This window comes from Peromyscus maniculatus, chromosome 15 (genome assembly GCF_049852395.1).
Source record: "Peromyscus maniculatus bairdii isolate BWxNUB_F1_BW_parent chromosome 15, HU_Pman_BW_mat_3.1, whole genome shotgun sequence".
In the NCBI taxonomy this organism is placed as follows: domain Eukaryota; kingdom Metazoa; phylum Chordata; class Mammalia; order Rodentia; family Cricetidae; genus Peromyscus; species Peromyscus maniculatus.
The window spans coordinates 51,916,130-51,936,208 of NC_134866.1; positions in this window are offsets into that span (position 1 = coordinate 51,916,130).

Genomic DNA, 20,079 nt, shown 5'->3' on the forward strand with positions numbered 1-20,079 from the left:
CAACTCCGTTAAGGAAGTTTAATTGAACCCTAGAGTGCCATGCAAGAAAAACACTCTGCTTTTGAGAAACGGGCATTCTTTTACTCTATTGTGTTTCCTATAGGACCAGTACAGTGAGCTAGCTCAGAACAAAAAACTGTGCTTCCTACACAAACGGGGCATATCTAGTTCAACTCAGTATTGGAAACTGAGTAAAACAGGAGCTTCTCTTCAGTCCAATACACTGTACTGGCTGGGAACAGACGCGAATGCTATTTGCACTGTGTATGGCCAGAATAGCACAAGAGTGCTGTTCTAAGCCTGAATGCTATTTGCACTGGCCAGAATAGCACAAGAGTGCTGTTCTTAGCCTGAATGAACCCTTTATGTTAGAACTTGAAACTGAACGTGATTCAACTCCGTTTCGCAAGTTTAATTGAGCCCTAGTGTGCCATGCAAGAAAAACAGTCAGCTTTTGAGAAACGGGCATTCTTGCACTCTCCTGTGTTTCCTATAGGGCCAGTACAGTGAGCTAGCTCAGAACAAAAGAACTGTGCTTCCTACACAAACGGGGCATATCTAGTTCAACTCAGTATTGGAAACTGAGTAAAACAGGAGCTTCTCTTCAGTCCAATGCACTGTACTGGCTGGGAACCGACACGAATGCTGTTTGCACTGTGTATGGCAAGAATATCACTAGAGTGCTGTTCCTAGCCTGAATGAACCTTTGCTGCTAGATCTTGAAACTGAGCGTGATTCAACTCCGTTTAGGAAGTTTAGGTGAACCCAAGTGTACCATGCAAGAAAACCACTCTGCTTTTGAGAAACGGGCACTCTTGCACTCTACTGTGTTTCCGATAGGGCCAGTACATTGAGCTAGCTCAGAACAAAAGAAGTGTGCTACAAACACAAACGGGGCATATCTAGTTCAACTCAGTATTGGAAACTGAGTATAACGGGAGCTTCTTTTCAGTCCAATACATTGTACTGGCTGGGAACAGACACGAATGCTATTTGCACTGTGTATGGCCAGAATAGCACAAGAGTGCTGTTCTTAGCCTGAATGAACCCTTGCTGCTAGAACTTGAATCTGAACGTGATTCAACTCCGTTTAGGAAGTTTAATTGAACCCTAGTGTGCCATGCACGGAAAACACTCTGCTTTTGAGAAACGGGCATTCTTGCACTCTACTGTGTTTCATATAGGGCCAGTACAGTGAGCTAGCTCAGAACAAAAGAACTGTGCTTCCTACACAAACGGGGCATATCTAGTTCACCTCAGTATTGGAAACTGAGTAAAACAGGAACTTCTCTTCAGTCTAATACACTGTACTGCCTGGGAACAGACGCGAATGCTATTTGAACTTTGTATGGCCAGAATAGCACAAGAGTGCTGTTCTTAGCCTGAATGAACCCTTGCTGCTAGAACTTGAAACTGAACGTGATTCAACTCCGTTTAAGAAGTTTAATTGAACCCTAGTGTGCCATGCAAGGAAAACACTCTGCTTTTGAGAAACGGGCATTCTTGCACTCTACTCTGTTTCCTATTGGGCCAGTACAGTGAGCTAGCTCAGAACAAAAGAACTGTGCTTAATACACAAACCGGACATATCTAGTTCAACTCAGTATTGGAAACTGAGTAAAACAGGAGCTTCTCTTCAGTCCAATACACTATGCTGGCTGGGAACAGACGCGAATGCTATTTGCACTGTGTATGGCCAGAATAGCACAAGAGTGCTGTCCTTAGCCTGAATGAACGCTTGCTGCTAGAACTTGAAAGGGAACATGATTCAACTCCGTTTAGCAAGTTTAATTGAACCATAGTGTGCCATGCAAGGAAAACACTCTGGTTTTGAGAAACGGGCATTCTTGTACTCTTCTGTGTTTCCTATAGTTCCAGTACAGTGAGCTAGCACACAAAAAAAGAACTGTGCTTCCTACACAAACGGGGCATATCTAGTTCAACTCAGTATTGGAAACTGAGTAAAACAGGAGCTTCTCTTCAGTCCAATACACTGTACTTGCTGGGAGCAGACGCGAATGCTATTTGCACAGTGTATGGCCAGAATAGCACAAGAGTGCTGTTCTTAGCCTGAATGAACCATTGCTGCTAGAATTTGAAACGGAACGTGATTCAAATCCGTTTAGGAAGTTTAATTGAACCGTAGTGTGCCATGCAATAAAAACACTCTGCTTTTGAGAAACGGGCATTCTTGCACTCTGCTGTGTTTACTATAGGGCCAGTACAGTGAGCTAGCTCAGAACAAAGAACTGTGCTTCCTACACAAACGCGGCATATCTAGTTCAACTCAGTATTGGAAACTGAGTAAAACAGGAGCTTCTCTTCAGTCCAGTACACTGTACTGGCTGGGAACAGTCGCGAATGCTATTTGCACTGTGTATGGCCAGAATAGCACCAGAGTGCTATTCTAAGCCTGAATGCTATTTGCACTGGCCAGAATAGCACGAGAGTGCTGTTCTTAGCCTGAATGAACCCTTTATGCTAGAACTTGAAACTGAACATGATTCTACTCCGTTTGGCAAGTTTAATTGAGCCCTAGTGTGCCATGCAAGAAATACAGTCTGCTTTTGAGAAACGGGCATTCTTGCACTCTACTGTATTTCCTATAGGGCCAGTACAGTGAGCTAGCTCTGAACAAAAGAACTATGCTTTCTACACAAACGGGGCATATCTAGTTCAACTCAGTATTTGAAACTGAGTAAAACAGGAGCTTCTCTTCAGTCCAATACACTGTACTGGCTGGGAACAGACGCTAATGCTATTTGCACTGTTTATGGCCAGAATAGCACAAGAGTGCTGTTCTTAGCCTGAATGAACCCTTGCTGCTAGAACTTGAAACTGAACGTGATTCAACTCCGTTTGGGAAGTTTAATTGAACCCTAGAGTGCCATGCAAGGAAAACACTCTGCTTTTGAGAAACGGGCATTCTTGCACTCCTCTGTGTTTCCTATAGGGCCAGTACAGTGAGCTAGCTCAGAACAAAAGAAGTGTGCTACCTACACAAACGGGACATATCTAGTTCAACTCAGTATTGGAAACTGAGTATAACGGGAGCTTCTCTTCAGTCCAATACATTGTACTGGCTGGGAACAGATGCAAATGCTATTTGCACTGTGTATGGCCAGAATAGCACAAGAGTGCTGTTCTTAGCCTGAATGAACCCTTGCTGCTAGAATTTGAAACTGATGTGATTCAACCCCGTTTAGGAAGTTTAATTGAACCCTAGTGTGCCATGCAAGAAAAACACTCTGCTTTTGAGAAACGGGCATTCTTGCACTCTACTCTGTTTCCTATTGGGCCAGTACAGTGAGCTAGCTCAGAACAAAAGAACTGTGCTTAATACACAAACCGGGCATATCTAGTTCAACTCAGTATTGGAAACTGAGTAAAACAGGAGCTTCTCTTCAGTCCAATACACTATGCTGGCTGGGAACAGACGCGAAAGCTATTTGCACTGTGTATGGCCAGAATAGAACAAGAGTGCTGTCCTTAGCCTGAATGAACGCTTGCAGCTAGAACTTGAAAGGGAACATAATTCAACTCCGTTTAGCAAGTTTAATTGAACCATAGTGTGCCATGCAAGGAAAACACTCTGCTTTTGAGAAACGGGCATTCTTGTACTCTACTGTGTTTCCTATAGGGCCAGTACAGTGAGCTAGCACACAAAAAAAGAACTGTGCTTCCTACACAAACGGGGCATATCTACTTCAACTCAGTATTGGAAACTGAGTAAAACAGGAGCTTCTCTTCAGTCCAATACACTGTACTTGCTGGGAGAAGACGCGAATGCTATTTGCACAGTGTATGGCCAGAATAGAACAAGATTGCTGTTCTTAGCCTGAATGAACCATTGCTGCTAGAATTTGAAACGGAACGTGATTCAAATCCGTTTAGGAAGTTTAAGTGAACCGTAGTTTGCCATGCAAGAAAAACACTCTGCTTTTGAGAAACGGGCATTCTTGCTCTCTACTGTGTTTCCTATACGGCCAGTACAGTGAGCTAGCTCCGAACAAAAGAACTGTGCTTCCTACACAAACGGGGCATATCTCGTTCAACTCAGTATTTGAAACTGATTAAAACAGGAGCTTCTCCTCGGTCCAATACACTGTACTGGCTGGGAACAGACGCGAATGCTATTTACACTGTGTATGGCCAGAATAGCAGAAGAGTGCTGTTCTTAGCCTGAATGCTATTTGCACTGGCCAGAATAGCACAAGAGGGCTGTTCTTAGCCTGAATGTACCCTTTATGCTAGAACTTGAAACTGAACGTGATTCAACTCCCTTTAGGAAGTTTAATTGAACCCTAGTGTGCCATGCAAGAAAAACACTCTGCTTTTGAGAAACGGGCATTCTTGCACTCTACTGTGTTTCCTATAGGGCCAGGACAGTGAGCTAGCTCAGAACAAAAGAACTGTGTTTCCTACACAAACGGGGCATATATAGTTCAACTCAGTATTGGAAACTGAGTAAAAGAGGAGCTTCTTTTCAGTCCAATACACTGTACTGGCTGGGAACAGACGCAAATGCTATTTGCACTGTGTATTGCCAGAATAGCACAAGAGTGCTGTTCTTAGCCTGAATGAACCCTTGCTGCTAGAACTTGAAACTGAACGTGATTCAACTCTGTTTAGGAAGTTTAATTGAACCCTAGTGTGCCATGCAAGGAAAACACTCTGCTTTTGAGAAACGGGCGTTCTTGCACTCTACTGTGTTTCCGATAGGGCCAGTACAGTGAGCTAGCTCAGAAAAAAAGAAGTGTGCTACCTACACAAACGAGGCATATCTAGTTCAACTCAGTATTGGAAACTGAGTATAACGGGAGCTTCTCTTCAGTCCAATACATTGTACTGGCTGGGAACAGACGCGAATGCTATTTGCACTGTGTATAGCCAGAATAGCACAAGAGTGCTGTTCTTAGCCTGAGTGAACCCTTGCTGCTAGAATTTGAAACTGATGTGATTCAACCCCGTTTAGGAAGTTTAATTGAACCCTAGTGTGCCATGCAAGAAAAACACTCTGCTTTTGGAAACGGGCATTCTTGCACTCTACTGTGTTTCCGATAGGGCCAGTACAGTGAGCTAGCTCAGAACAAAAGAACTGTGCTTCCTACACAAACGGGGCATATCTAGTTCAACTCAGTATTGGAAACTGAGTAAAACAAGGGCTTCTCTTCAGTTCAATGCACTGTACTGGCTGGGAACAGACACGAATGCTATTTGCACAGTGTATGGCCAGAATAGCACAAGAGTGCTGTTCCTAGCCTGAATGAACCCTTGCTGCTAGATCTTGAAACTGAGCATGATTCAACTCCGTTTAGGAAGTTTAATTGAACCAAAGTGTACCATGTAAGAAAAACACTCAGCTTTTGAGAAACGGGCATTCTTGCACTCTACTTTATTTCCTATAGGGCCAGTACAGTGAGCTAGCTCCGAACAAAAGAACTATGCTTCCTACACAAACGGGGCATATCTAGTTCAACACAGTATTTGAAACTGAGTAAAACAGGAGCTTCTCTTCAGTCCAATACACTGTACTGGCTGGGAACAGACGCGAATGCTATTTGTACTGTGTATGGCCAGAATAGCACAAGAGTGCTGTTCTTAGCCTGAATGAACCCTTGCTGCTAGAACTTGAAACTGAACGTGATTCAACTCCGTTTAGGAAGTTTAATTGAACCCTAGTGTGCCATGCAAGGAAAACACTCTGCTTTTGAGATACGGGCATTCTTGCACTCTACTGTGTTTCCGATAGGGCCAGTACAGTGAGCTAGCTCAGAACAAAAGAAGTGTGCTACCTACACAAACGGGGCATATCTAGTTCAACTCAGTATTGGAAACTGAGTATAACGGGAGCTTCTTTTCAGTCCAATACATTGTACTGGCTGGGAACAGACGCGAATGCTATTTGCACTGTGTATGGCCAGAATAGCCCAAGAGTGCTGTTCTTAGCCTGAATGAACCCTTGCTGCTAGAATTTGAAACTGATGTGATTCAACCCCGTTTAGGAAGATTAATTGAACCCTAGTGTGCCATGCAAGAAAAACACTCTGCTTTTGAGAAACGGGCATTCTTGCACTCTACTCTGTTTCCTATTGGGCCAGTACAGTGAGCTAGCTCAGAACAAAAGAACTGTGCTTCCTACACAAACCGGGCATATCTAGTTCAACTCAGTATTGGAAACTGAGTAAAACAGGAGCTTCTCTTCAGTCCAATACACTATGCTGGCTGGGAACAGACGCTAATGCTATTTGCACTGTGTATGGCCAGAATAGCACAAGAGTGCTGTTCTTAGCCTGAATGAACGTTTGCTGCTAGAACTTGAAAGGAAACATGATTCAACTCCGTTTAGCAAGTTTAATTGAACCATAGAGTGCCATGCAAGGAAAACACTCTGCTTTTGAGAAACGGGCATTCTTGTACTCTACTGTGTTTCCTATAGGGCCAGTACAGTGAGCTATCTCAGAAAAAAAGAACTGTGCTTCCTACACAAACGGGGCATATCTAGTTCAACTCAGTATTTGAAACTGAGTAAAACAGGAGCTTCTCTTCAGTCCAATACACTGTACTGGCTGGGAACAGACGCGAATGCTATTTGTACTGTGTATGGCCAGAATAGCACAAGAGTGCTGTTCTTAGCCTGAATGAACCCTTGCTGCTAGAATTTGAAACTGATATGATTCAACCCCGTTTAGGAAGTTTAATTGAACCCTAGTGTGCCATGCAAGAAAAACACTCTGCTTTTGAGAAACGGGCATTTTTGCACTCTACTCTGTTTCCTATTGGGCCAGTACAGTGAGCTAGCTCAGAACAAAAGAATTGTGCTTCCTACTCAAACCGGGCATATCTAGTTCAACTCAGTATTGGAAACTGAGTAAAACAGGAGCTTCTCTTCAGTCCAATACACTATGCTGGCTGGGAACAGACGCGAATGCTATTTGCACTGTGTATGGCCAGAATAGCACAAGAGTGCTGTTCTTAGCCTGAATGGACGCTTGCTGATAGACCTTGAAAGGGAACATGATTCAACTCCGTTTAGCAAGTTTAATTGAACCATAGTGTGCCATGCAAGGAAAACACTCTGCTTTTGAGAAACGGGCATTCTTGCACTATACTGGGTTTCCTATAGGGTCAGTACAGTGAGCTAGCTCAGAACAAAAGAACTGTGCTTCCTACAGAAACGGGGCATATCTAGTTCAACTCAGTATTGGAAACTGAGTAAAACAGGAGCTTCTCTTCAGTCCAATGCACTGTACTGGCTGGGAACAGACACGAATGTATTTGCACTGTGTATGGCCAGAATAGCACAAGAGTGCTGTTCCTAGCCTGAATGAACCCTTGCTGCTAGATCTTGAAACTGAGCGAGATTCAACACCGTTTGGGAAGTTTAATTGAACCCAAGTGTACCATGCAAGAAAAACACTCTGCTTTTGAGAAACGGGCATTCTTGCACTCTACTTTATTTCCTATAGGGCCAGTACAGTGAGCTAGCTCCGAACAAAAGAACTGTGCTTCCTACACAAACGGGGCATATCTAGTTCAACTCAGTATTTGAAACTGAGTAAAACAGGAGCTTCTCTTCAGTCCAATACACTGTCCTGGCTGGGAACAGACGCGAATGCTATTTGCACTGTGTATGGCCAGAATAGCACAAGAGTGCTGTTCTTAGCCTGAATGAACCCTTGCTGCTAGAACTTGAAACTGAACGTGATTCAACTCCGTTTAGAAAGTTTAATTGAACCCTAGTGTGCCATGCAAGGAAAACACTCTGCTTTTGAGAAACGGGCATTCTTGCACTCTACTGTGTTTCCGATAGGGCCAGTACAGTGAGCTAGCTCAGAACAAAAGAAGTGTGCTACCTACACATTCGGGGCATATCTAGTTCAACTCAGTATTGGAAACTGAGTATAACGGGAGCTTCTTTTCAGTCCAATACATTGTACTGGCTGGGAACAGACGCGAATGCTATTTGCACTGTGTATGGCCAGAATAGCCCAAGAGTGCTGTTCTTAGCCTGAATGAACCCTTGCTGCTAGAATTTGAAACTGATGTGATTCAACCCCGTTTAGGAAGATTAATTGAACCCTAGTGTGCCATGCAAGAAAAACACTCTGCTTTTGAGAAACGGGCATTCTTGCACTCTACTCTGTTTCCTATTGGGCCAGTACAGTGAGCTAGCTCAGAACAAAAGAACTGTGCTTCCTACACAAACCGGGCATATCTAGTTCAACTCAGTATTGGAAACTGAGTAAAACAGGAGCTTCTCTTCAGTCCAATACACTATGCTGGCTGGGAACAGACGCTAATGCTATTTGCACTGTGTATGGTCAGAATAGCACAAGAGTGCTGTTCTTAGCCTGAATGAACGTTTGCTGCTAGAACTTGAAAGGGAACATGATTCAACTCCGATTAGCAAGTTTAATTGAACCCTAGTGTGCCATGCAAGGAAAACACTATGCTTTTGAGAAACGGGCATTCTTGTACTCTACTGTGTTTCCTATTGGGCCAGTACAGTGAGCTAGCTCAGAACAAAAGAACTGTGCTTCCTACACAAACCGGGCATATCTAGTTCAACTCAGTATTGGAAATTGAGTAAAACAGGAGCTTCTCTTCAATCCAATGCACTATGCTGGCTGGGAACAGACGCGAATGCTATTTACACTGTGTATGGCCAGAATAGCACAAGAGTGCTGTTCTTAGCCTGAATGAACCATTGCTGATAGAATTTGAAACGGAACGTGATTCAACTTCGTTTAGGAAGTTTAATTGAACCATAGTGTGCCATGCAAGAAAAACACTCTGCTTTTGAGAAACGGGCATTCTTGCACTCTGCTGTGTTTACTATAGGGCCAGTACAGTGAGCTAGCTCAGAACAAAAGAACCGTGCTTCCTACACAAACGGGGCATATCTAGTTCAACTCAGTATTGGAAACTGAGTAAAACAGGAGCTTCTCTTCAGTCCAATACACTGTACTGGCTGGGAACAGACGCGAATGCTATTTGCACTGTGTATGGCCAGAATAGCACAAGAGTGCTGTTCTAAGCCTGAATGCTATTTGCACTGGCCAGAATAGCACGAGAGTGCTGTTCTTAGCCTGAATGAACCCTTTATGCTAGAACGTGAAACTGAACGTGATTCAACTCCGTTTCGCAAGTTTAATTGAGCCCTAGTGTGCCATGCAAGAAAAACACTCTGCTTTTGAGAAACGGGCATTCTTGCATTCTACTGTGTTTCCTATAGGGCCAGTACAGTGAGCTAGCTCAGAACAAAAGAACTGTGCTTCCTACACAAACGGGGCATATCTAGTTCAACTCAGTATTGGAAACTGAGTAAAACAGGAGCTTCTCTTCAGTCCAAAACACTGTACAGGCTGGGAGCAGATGCGAATGCTATATGCACTGTGTATGGCCAGAATAGAACAAGAGTGCTGTTCTTAGCCTGAATGAACCCTTGCTGCTCGAACTTGAAACGGAACATGATTCAACTCCGTTTAGCAAGTTTAATTGAACCCTAGTGTGCCATGAAAGGAAAACACGATGCTTTTGGAAATGGGCATTCTTGCACTCCACTGTGTTTCCTATAGGGCCAGTACAGTGAGCTAGCTCAGAAAAAAAGAACTGTGCTTCCTACACAAACGGGGCATATCTAGTTCAACTAAGTATTGGAAACTGAGTAAAACAGGAGCTTCTCTTCAGTCCAATGCACTGTACTGGCTGGGAACAGACGCGAATGCTATGTGCACTGTGTATGGCCAGAATAGCACAAGAGTGCTGTTCTAAGCCTGAATGAACCCTTCCTGCTAGAAATTGAAACTGACGTGATTCAATTCCGTTTAGGAAGTTTAATTGAACCATAGTGTGCCATGCAAGAAAAACACTCTGCTTTTGAGAAACGGGCATTCTTGCACTCTTCTGTGTTTCCTAGAGGGCCAGTACAGTGAGCTAGCTCAGAACAAATGAACTGTGCTTCCTACACAAACGGGGCATATCTAGTTCAACTCAGTATTGGAAACTGAGTAAAACAGGAGCTTCTCTTCAGTCCAATACACTGTACTGGCTTTGAACAGACGCGAATGCTATTTGCACTGTGTATGGCCAAAAAAGCACAAGAGTGCTGTTCTTAGCCTGAATGAACCCTTGCTGCTAGAACGTGAAACTGAAAGTGATTCAACTCCGTTTAGGAAGTTTAATTGAACCCTAGTGTGCCATGCAAGGAAAACACTCTGCTTTTGAGAAACGGGCATTCTTGCACTCTGCTGTGTTTCCTATAGGGCCTGTACAGTGAGCTAGCTCAGAACAAAAGAATTGTGCTTCCTACACAAACGGGGCATATCTAGTTCATCTCAGTATTGGAAACTGAGTAAAACAGGAGCTTCTCTTCAGTCCAATACACTGTACTGGCTGGGAACAGACGCGAATGCTATTTGCACTGTGTATGGCCAGAATAGCACAAGAGTGCTGTTCTAAGCCTGAATGCTATTTGCACTGGCCAGAATAGCACGAGAGTGCTGTTCTTAGCCTGAATGAACCCTTTATGCTAGAACGTGAAACTGAACGTGATTCAACTCCGTTTCGCAAGTTTAATTGAGTCCTAGTGTGCCATGCAAGAAAAACACTCTGCTTTTGAGAAACGGGCATTCTTGCATTCTACTGTGTTTCCTATAGGGCCAGTACAGTGAGCTAGCTCAGAACAAAAGAACTGTGCTTCCTACACAAACGGGGCATATCTAGTTCAACTCAGTATTGGAAACAGAGTAAAACAGGAGCTTCTCTTCAGTCCAATACACTGTACAGGCTGGGAGCAGATGCGAATGCTATATGCACTGTGTATGGCCAGAATAGAACAAGAGTGTTGTTCTTAGCCTGAATGAACCCTTGCTGCTCGAACTTGAAACGGAACATGATTCAACTCCGTTTAGCAAGTTTAATTGAACCCTAGTGTGCCATGCAAGGAAAACACTCTGCTTTTGGAAACGGGCATTCTTGCACTCTACTGTGTTTCCAATACGGCCAGTACAGTGAGCTAGCTCAGAAAAAAAGAACTGTGCTTCCTACTCAAACGGGGCATATCTAGTTAAACTAAGTATTGGAAACTGAGTAAAACAGGAGCTTCTCTTCAGTCCAATGCACTGTACTGGCTGGGAACAGACGCGAATGCTATGTGCACTGTGTATGGCCAGAATAGCACAAGAGTGCTGTTCTAAGCCTGAATGAACCCTTCCTGCTAGAAATTGAAACTGACGTGATTCAATTCCGTTTAGGAAGTTTAATTGAACCGTAGTGTGCCATGCAAGAAAAACACTCTGCTTTTGAGAAACGGGCATTCTTGCACTCTACTGTGTTTCCTAGAGGGCAAGTACAGTGAGCTAGCTCAGAACAAAAGAACTGTGCTTCCTACACAAACGGGGCATATCTAGTTCAACTCAGTATTGGAAACTGAGTAAAACAGGAGCTTCTCTTCAGTCCAATACTCTGTATTTTCTGGGAACAGACGCGAATGCTATTTGCACTGTGTATGGCCAGAATAGCACAAGAATGCTGTTCTTAGCCTGAATTAACCATTGCTGCTAGACTTGAAACAGAACGTGATTCAACTCCGTTTAGGAAGTTTAATTGAACCGTAGTGTGCCATGCAAGAAAAACACTATGCTTTTGAGAAACGGGCATACTTGCACTCTACTGTGTTTCCTGTGGGGCCAGTACAGTGAGCTAGCTCAGAACAAGAGAACTGTGCTTCCTACTCAAACGGGGCATATCTAGTTCAACTCAGTATTGGAAACTGAGTAAAACAGGAGCTTCTCTTCAGTCCAATACACTGTACTGGCTGGGAACAGACGCGAATGCTATTTGCACTGTGTATGGCCAGAATAGCACAAGAGTGCTGTTCTTAGCCTGAATGAACCCTTGCTGCTAGAATTTGAAACTGATGTGATTCAACCCCGTTTAGGAAGTTTAGTTGACCCCTAGTGTGCCATGCAAGAAAAACACTCTGCTTTTGAGAAACGGGCATTCTTGCACTCTACTGTGTTTCCTAGAGGGCAAGTACAGTGAGCTAGCTCAGAACAAAAGAACTGTGCTTCCTACACAAACGGGGCATATCTAGTTCAACTCAGTATTGGAAACTGAGTAAAACAGGAGCTTCTCTTCAATCCAATACTCTGTATTTTCTGGGAACAGACGCGAATGCTATTTGAACTGTGTATGGCCAGAATAGCACAAGAGTGCTGTTCTTAGCCTGAATGAACCCTTGCTGCTAGAACTTGAAACAGAACGTGATTCAACTCCGTTTAGGAAGTTTAATTGAACCATAGTGTGCCATGCAAGAAAAACACTATGCTTTTGAGAAACGGGCATACTTGCACTCTACTGTGTTTCCTGTGGGGCCAGTACAGTGAGCTAGCTCAGAACAAAAGAACTGTGCTTCCTACAAAAACGGGGCATATCTAGTTCATCTCAGTATTGGAAACTGAGTAAAACAGGAGCTTCTCTTCAGTCCAATACACTGTACTGGCTGGGAACAGACGCCAATGCTATTTGCACTGAGTATGGCCAGAATAGCACAAGAGTGCTGTTCTTATCCTGAATGAACCCTTTATGCTAGAACTTGAAACTGAACGTGATTTAACAACATTTAGGAAGTTTAATTGAACCCTAGTGTGCCATGCAAGAAAAACACTCTGCTTTTGAGAAACGGGCATTCTTGCATTCTACTGTGTTTCCTATAGGTCCAGTAGAGTGAAGTAGCTCAGAACAAAAGAACTGTGCTTCCTACACAAACGGGGCATATCTAGTTCAACTCAGTATTGGAAACTGAGTAAAACAGGAGCGTCTCTTCAGTCCAATACACTGTACTGGCTGCGAACAGACACGAATGCTATTTGCACTGTGTAGGGCCAGAAAAGCACAAGAGTGCTGTTCTTAGCCTGAATGAACCCTTGCTGCTAGACCTTGAAACTGAACGTGATTCAACTCCGTTTAGGAAGTTTAATTGAACCCTAGTGTGCCATGCAAGAAAAACACTCTGCTTTTGAGAAACGGGCATTCTTGCACTCTGCTGTGTTTCCTATAGGGCCTGTACAGTGAGCTAGCTCAGAACAAGACAACTGTGCTTCCTACTCAAACGGGGCATATCTAGTTCAACTCAGTATTGGAAACTGAGTAAAACAGGAGCTTCTCTTCAGTCCAATACACTGTACTGGCTGGGAACAGACGCGAATGCTATTTGCACTGTGTATGGCCAGAATAGCACAAGGGTGCTGTTCTTAGCCTGAATGAACCCTTGCTGCTAGAATTTGAAACTGATGTGATTCAACCCCGTTTAGGAAGTTTAATTGACCCCTAGTGTGCCATGCAAGAAAAACACTCTGCTTTTGAGAAACGGGCATTCTTGCCCTCTACTCTGTTTCCTATTGGGCCAGTACAGTGAGCTAGCTCAGAACAAAAGAACTGTGCTTCCTACACAAACCGGGCATATCTAGTTCAACTCAGTATTGGAAACTGAGTAAAACAGGAGCTTCTCTTCAGTCCAATACACTGTACTGGCTGGGAACAGACGCGAATGCTATTTGCACTGTGTATGGCCAGAATAGCACAAGAGTGCTGTTCTTAGCCTGAATGAACGCTTGCTGCTAGAACTTGAAACTGAACATGATTCAACTCCGTATAGCAAGTTTAATTGAACTGTAGTGTGCCATGTAAGAAAAACACTCTGCTTTTGAGAAACGGGCATTCTTGCACTCTACTGTGTTTCCTATAGGGCCTGTACAGTGAGCTAGCTCAGAACAAGAGAACTGTGCTTCCTACTCAAACGGGGCATATCTAGTTCAACTCAGTATTGGAAACTGAGTAAAACAGGAGCTTCTCTTCAGTCCAATACACTGTACTGGCTTTGAACAGACGCGAATGCTATTTGCACTATGTATGGCCAGAATAGCACAAGAGTGCTGTTCTTAGCCTGAATGAACCCTTGCTGCTACAACTTGAAACTGAACGTGATTCAACTCCGTTTAGGAAGTTTAATTGAACCCTAGTGTGCCATGCAAGGAAAACACTCTGCTTTTGAGAAACGGGCATTCTTGCACTCTACTGTGTTTCCTATAGGGCCAGTACAGTGAGCTAGCTCAGAACAAAAGAAGTGTGCTACCTACACAAACGTGGCATATCTAGTTCAACTCAGTATTGGAAACTGAGTATAACGGTAGCTTCTTTTCAGTCCAATACATTGTACTGGCTGGGAACAGACGCGAATGCTATTTGCACTGTGTATGGCCAGAATAGCACAAGAGTGCTATTCTAAGCCTGAATGCTATTTGCACTGGCCAGAATAGCACGAGAGTGCTGTTCTTAGCCTGAATGAACCCTTTATGCTAGAACTTGAAACTGAACGTGATTCAACTCCGTTTGGCAAGTTTAATTCAGCCCTAGTGTGCCATGCAAGAAAAACAGTCTGCTTTTGAGAAACGGGCATTCTTGCACTCTACTGTGTTTCCTATAGGGCCAGTACAGTGAGCTAGCTCAGAACAAAAGTACTGTGCTTCCTACACAAACGGGGCATATCTAGTTCAACTCAGTATTTGAAACTGAGTAAAACTGGAGCTTCTCTTCAGTCCAATGCACTGTACTGGCTGGGAACAGACACGAATGTATTTGCACTGTGTATGGCCAGAATAGCACAAGAGTGCTGTTCCTAGCCTGAATGAACCCTTGCTGCTAGATCTTGAAACTGAGCGTGATTCAACACCGTTTAGGAAGTTTAATTGAACCCAAGTGTACCATGCAAGAAAAACACTCTGCTTTTGAGAAACGGGCATTCTTGCACTCTACTTTATTTCCTATAGGGCCAGTACAGTGAGCTAGCTCCGAACAAAAGAACTATGCTTCCTACACAAACGGGGCATATCTAGTTCAACTCAGTATTGGAAACTGAGTATAATGGGAGCATCTTTTCAGTCCAATACATTGTACTGGCTGGGAACAGACGCGAATGCTATTTGCACTGTGTATGGCCAGAATAGCCCAAGAGTGCTGTTCTTAGCCTGAATGAACCCTTGCTGCTAGAATTTGAAACTGATGTGATTCAACCCCGCTTAGGAAGTTTAATTGAACCCTAGTGTGCCATGCAAGAAAAACACTCTGCTTTTGAGAAACGGGCATTCTTTCACTCTACTCTGTTTCCTATTGGGTCAGTACAGTGAGCTAGCTCAGAACAAAAGAACTGTGCTTCCTACACAAACCGGGCATATCTAGTTCAACTCAGTATTGGAAATTGAGTAAAAAAGGAGCTTCTCTTCAGTCCAATACACTATGCTGGCTGGGAACAGACGCAAATGCTATTTGCACTGTGTATGGCCAGAATAGCACAAGAGTGCTGTTCTTAGCCTGAATGAACGCTTGCTGCTAGAACTTGAAAGGGAACATGATTCAACTCCGTTTAGCAAGTTTAATTGAACCATAGTGTGCCATGCAAGGAAAACACTCTGCTTTTGAGAAACGGGCATTCTTGTACTCTATTGTGTTTCCTATAGGGCCAGTACAGTGAGCTAGCTCAGAAGAAAAGAACTGTGCTTCCTACACAAACCGGGCATATCTAGTTCAACTCAGTATTGGAAATTGAGTAAATCAGGAGCTTCTCTTCAATCAAATGCACTATGCTGGCTGGGAACAGACGCGAATGCTATTTGCACTGTGTATGGCCAGAATAGCACAAGAGTGCTGTTCTAAGCCTGAATGCTATTTGCACGGGCCAGAATAGCACGAGAGTGCTGTTCTTAGCCTGAATGAACCCTTGCTGCTAGAACGTGAAACTGAAAGTGATTCAACTCCGTTTAGGAAGTTTAATTGAACCCTAGTGTGCCATGCAAGGAAAACACTCTGCTTTTGAGAAACGGGCATTCTTGCACTCCTCTGTGGTTCCTATAGGGCCAGTACAGTGAGCTAGCTCCGAACAAAAGAACTGTGCTTCCTACACAAACGGGGCATATCTAGTTCAACTCAGTATTGGAAACTGAGTAAAACAGGAGCTTCTCTTCAATCCAATACTCTGTATTTTCTGGGAACAGACGCGAATGCTATTTGAACTGTGTATGGCCAGAATAGCACAAGAGTGCTGTTCTTAGCCTGAATGAACCCTTGCTGCTAGAACTTGAAACAGAACGTGATTCAACTCCGTTTAGGAAGTTTAATTGAACCATAGTGTGCCATGCAAGAAAAACACTATGCTTTTGAGAAACGGGCATACTTGCACTCTACTGTGTTTCCTGTGGGGCCAGTACAGTGAGCTAGCTCAGAACAAAAGAACTGTGCTTCCTACAAAAACGGGGCATATCTAGTTCATCTCAGTATTGGAAACTGAGTGAAACAGGAGCTTCTCTTCAGTCCAATACACTGTACTGGCTGGGAACAGACGCCAATGCTATTTGCACTGAGTATGGCCAGAATAGCACAAGAGTGCTGTTCTTATCCTGAATGAACCCTTTATGCTAGAACTTGAAACTGAACGTGATTTAACAACATTTAGGAAGTTTAATTGAACCCTAGTGTGCCATGCAAGAAAAACACTCTGCTTTTGAGAAACGGGCATTCTTGCATTCTACTGTGTTTCCTATAGGTCCAGTAGAGTGAAGTAGCTCAGAACAAAAGAACTGTGCTTCCTACACAAACGGGGCATATCTAGTTCAACTCAGTATTGGAAACTGAGTAAAACAGGAGCGTCTCTTCAGTCCAATACACTGTACTGGCTGCGAACAGACGCGAATGCTATTTGCACTGTGTAGGGCCAGAAAAGCACAAGAGTGCTGTTCTTAGCCTGAATGAACCCTTGCTGCTAGACCTTGAAACTGAACGTGATTCAACTCCGTTTAGGAAGTTTAATTGAACCCTAGTGTGCCATGCAAGAAAAACACTCTGCTTTTGAGAAACGGGCATTCTTGCACTCTGCTGTGTTTCCTATAGGGCCTGTACAGTGAGCTAGCTCAGAACAAGACAACTGTGCTTCCTACTCAAACGGGGCATATCTAGTTCAACTCAGTATTGGAAACTGAGTAAAACAGGAGCTTCTCTTCAGTCCAATACACTGTACTGGCTGGGAACAGACGCGAATGCTATTTGCACTGTGTATGGCCAGAATAGCACAAGAGTGCTGTTCTTAGCCTGAATGAACCCTTGCTGCTAGAATTTGAAACTGATGTGATTCAACCCCGTTTAGGAAGTTTAATTGACCCCTAGTGTGCCATGCAAGAAAAACACTCTGCTTTTGAGAAACGGGCATTCTTGCCCTCTACTCTGTTTCCTATTGGGCCAGTACAGTGAGCTAGCTCAGAACAAAAGAACTGTGCTTCCTACACAAACCGGGCATATCTAGTTCAACTCAGTATTGGAAACTGAGTAAAACAGGAGCTTCTCTTCAGTCCAATACACTGTACTGGCTGGGAACAGACGCGAATGCTATTTGCACTGTGTATGGCCAGAATAGCACAAGAGTGCTGTTCTTAGCCTGAATGAACGCTTGCTGCTAGAACTTGAAACTGAACATGATTCAACTCCGTATAGCAAGTTTAATTGAACTGTAGTGTGCCATGTAAGAAAAACACTCTGCTTTTGAGAAACGGGCATTCTTGCACTCTACTGTGTTTCCTATAGGGCCTGTACAGTGAGCTAGCTCAGAACAAGAGAACTGTGCTTCCTACTCAAACGGGGCATATCTAGTTCAACTCAGTATTGGAAACTGAGTAAAACAGGAGCTTCTCTTCAGTCCAATACACTGTACTGGCTTTGAACAGACGCGAATGCTATTTGCACTATGTATGGCCAGAATAGCACAAGAGTGCTGTTCTTAGCCTGAATGAACCCTTGCTGCTACAACTTGAAACTGAACGTGATTCAACTCCGTTTAGGAAGTTTAATTGAACCCTAGTGTGCCATGCAAGGAAAACACTCTGCTTTTGAGAAACGGGCATTCTTGCACTCTACTGTGTTTCCTATAGGGCCAGTACAGTGAGCTAGCTCAGAACAAAAGAAGTGTGCTACCTACACAAACGTGGCATATCTAGTTCAACTCAGTATTGGAAACTGAGTATAACGGTAGCTTCTTTTCAGTCCAATACATTGTACTGGCTGGGAACAGACGCGAATGCTATTTGCACTGTGTATGGCCAGAATAGCACAAGAGTGCTATTCTAAGCCTGAATGCTATTTGCACTGGCCAGAATAGCACGAGAGTGCTGTTCTTAGCCTGAATGAACCCTTTATGCTAGAACTTGAAACTGAACGTGATTCAACTCCGTTTGGCAAGTTTAATTCAGCCCTAGTGTGCCATGCAAGAAAAACAGTCTGCTTTTGAGAAACGGGCATTCTTGCACTCTACTGTGTTTCCTATAGGGCCAGTACAGTGAGCTAGCTCAGAACAAAAGTACTGTGCTTCCTACACAAACGGGGCATATCTAGTTCAACTCAGTATTTGAAACTGAGTAAAACTGGAGCTTCTCTTCAGTCCAATGCACTGTACTGGCTGGGAACAGACACGAATGTATTTGCACTGTGTATGGCCAGAATAGCACAAGAGTGCTGTTCCTAGCCTGAATGAACCCTTGCTGCTAGATCTTGAAACTGAGCGTGATTCAACACCGTTTAGGAAGTTTAATTGAACCCAAGTGTACCATGCAAGAAAAACACTCTGCTTTTGAGAAACGGGCATTCTTGCACTCTACTTTATTTCCTATAGGGCCAGTACAGTGAGCTAGCTCCGAACAAAAGAACTATGCTTCCTACACAAACGGGGCATATCTAGTTCAACTCAGTATTGGAAACTGAGTATAATGGGAGCATCTTTTCAGTCCAATACATTGTACTGGCTGGGAACAGACGCGAATGCTATTTGCACTGTGTATGGCCAGAATAGCCCAAGAGTGCTGTTCTTAGCCTGAATGAACCCTTGCTGCTAGAATTTGAAACTGATGTGATTCAACCCCGCTTAGGAAGTTTAATTGAACCCTAGTGTGCCATGCAAGAAAAACACTCTGCTTTTGAGAAACGGGCATTCTTTCACTCTACTCTGTTTCCTATTGGGTCAGTACAGTGAGCTAGCTCAGAACAAAAGAACTGTGCTTCCTACACAAACCGGGCATATCTAGTTCAACTCAGTATTGGAAATTGAGTAAAAAAGGAGCTTCTCTTCAGTCCAATACACTATGCTGGCTGGGAACAGACGCAAATGCTATTTGCACTGTGTATGGCCAGAATAGCACAAGAGTGCTGTTCTTAGCCTGAATGAACGCTTGCTGCTAGAACTTGAAAGGGAACATGATTCAACTCCGTTTAGCAAGTTTAATTGAACCATAGACTGCCATGCAAGGAAAACACTCTGCTTTTGAGAAACGGGCATTCTTGTACTCTATTGTGTTTCCTATAGGGCCAGTACAGTGAGCTAGCTCAGAAGAAAAGAACTGTGCTTCCTACACAAACCGGGCATATCTAGTTCAACTCAGTATTGGAAATTGAGTAAATCAGGAGCTTCTCTTCAATCCAATGCACTATGCTGGCTGGGAACAGACGCGAATGCTATTTGCTCTGTGTATGGCCAGAATAGCACAAGAGTGCTGTTCTAAGCCTGAATGCTATTTGCACGGGCCAGAATAGCACGAGAGTGCTGTTCTTAGCCTGAATGAACCCTTGCTGCTAGAACGTGAAACTGAAAGTGATTCAACTCCGTTTAGGAAGTTTAATTGAACCCTAGTGTGCCATGCAAGGAAAACACTCTGCTTTTGAGAAACGGGCATTCTTGCACTCCTCTGTGGTTCCTATAGGGCCAGTACAGTGAGCTAGCTCCGAACAAAAGAACTGTGCTTCCTACACAAACGGGGCATATCTAGTTCAACTCAGTATTGGAAACTGAGAAAAACAGGAGCTTCTCCTCGGTCCAATACACTGTACTGGCTGGGAACAGATGCGAATGCTATTTGCACTGTGTATGGCCAAAAAAGCACAAGAGTGCTGTTCTTAGCCTGAATGAACCCTTGCTGCTAGAACGTGAAACTGAAAGTGATTCAACTCCGTTTAGGAAGTTTAATTGAACCCTAGTGTGCCATG